Consider the following 1,189-nt stretch of genomic DNA (forward strand, 5'->3'; position numbering starts at 1 on the left):
TATAATAACAGGGCTGGGGATCTAGCTCAGCAGTAGAGCATTTGCCTATTGTATATGAGGGCCTAATTTCAATCTCCAGTACTGTAAAAAAAAAAAAAAAGCAAGTTCCGAATAGCAAAATAAATACCTCCTCTTTCTCTTTTACATTATCTTTCTTGCTGGACATGGTGGCATGTGCTTGTAATCCCAGCATTCAAGAAGGTGAGGTAAGAGGATGGCAAGTTCAAGCCCAGCCAAGGAAATTTAGCAACTTAGCAAGTCCCTGTCTCAAAATAAAAATTTTAAAAGTTCAATAGGAAGGCACTGCCTTTCCGCTGTGACTCCGGCTCGGTGCAATCGGCTGGGGACGGCTTGCGGCCTTACGGAGTCCTGAGCGGCCCCCTCTCACTCTGCAGCGATGGGCAAGTTCATGAAGCCGGGGAAAGTGGTGCTGGTCCTTGCCGGACGCTACTCCGGACGCAAAGCCGTCATCGTGAAGAACATCGACGACGGCACCTCCGACCGCCCCTACAGCCACGCCCTGGTGGCCGGGATTGACCGCTACCCCTGCAAAGTGACAGCCGCCATGGGCAAGAAGAAAATCGCCAAGAGGTCGAAGATCAAGTCCTTTGTGAAGGTGTATAACTACAACCACCTCATGCCCACAAGGTACTCGGTGGACATCCCGCTGGACAAGACCGTGGTCAACAAGGACGTCTTCAGGGACCCCGCCCTCAAGCGCAAGGCCCGGCGGGAGGCGAAGGTCAAGTTCGAGGAGAGATACAAGACGGGCAAGAACAAGTGGTTCTTCCAGAAGCTCCGGTTTTAGGTGTTTTTTGTTTGTCATTAAAAAAATTAAAAAAAAAAAAAAATAGGAAGGCACTGAGTTCAAACTCCAGTACCAAAAATTGATGAATGAAATTGTCTTTCTCCTAAGTATTTGGTATAGAGTTCAAAAGAGGAATAAACAGGGCTGGAGAGATGGCTCAGTGGTCTAAAGCACCTACTTGAAACAAGCTTGGCAAAGCACAGGGACCGCGGTTCGATCCCCAGCACCACATGCCAGCCAGCCCCACCCCCTGGTGGGCTGAGCTGGCCACACACACACAATAAATAAATGTAATAAATAAAAATAAATAAATATTAAAAAAAAAGAGGAATAAACAAATTTTTTACCTACTCTTACACAGTGAATACAATATTCAACATC

General features: G+C 47.0%; 1 pseudogene across 1 annotated transcript; it reads left to right on the top strand.

Annotated features, from left to right (window-relative positions):
• The first annotated feature begins 338 nt into the window (after positions 1-338).
• On the top strand, positions 339-841 carry LOC101574516 (annotated as a pseudogene). Its single transcript, XR_001117146.2, has one exon. The product of XR_001117146.2 is annotated as a 60S ribosomal protein L27 pseudogene (transcript).
• The last annotated feature ends 348 nt before the right edge of the window (positions 842-1,189 follow it).

Source organism: Octodon degus, unplaced genomic scaffold, assembly GCF_000260255.1.
Source record: "Octodon degus isolate 3935 unplaced genomic scaffold, OctDeg1.0 scaffold00055, whole genome shotgun sequence".
Lineage (NCBI taxonomy): Eukaryota > Metazoa > Chordata > Mammalia > Rodentia > Octodontidae > Octodon > Octodon degus.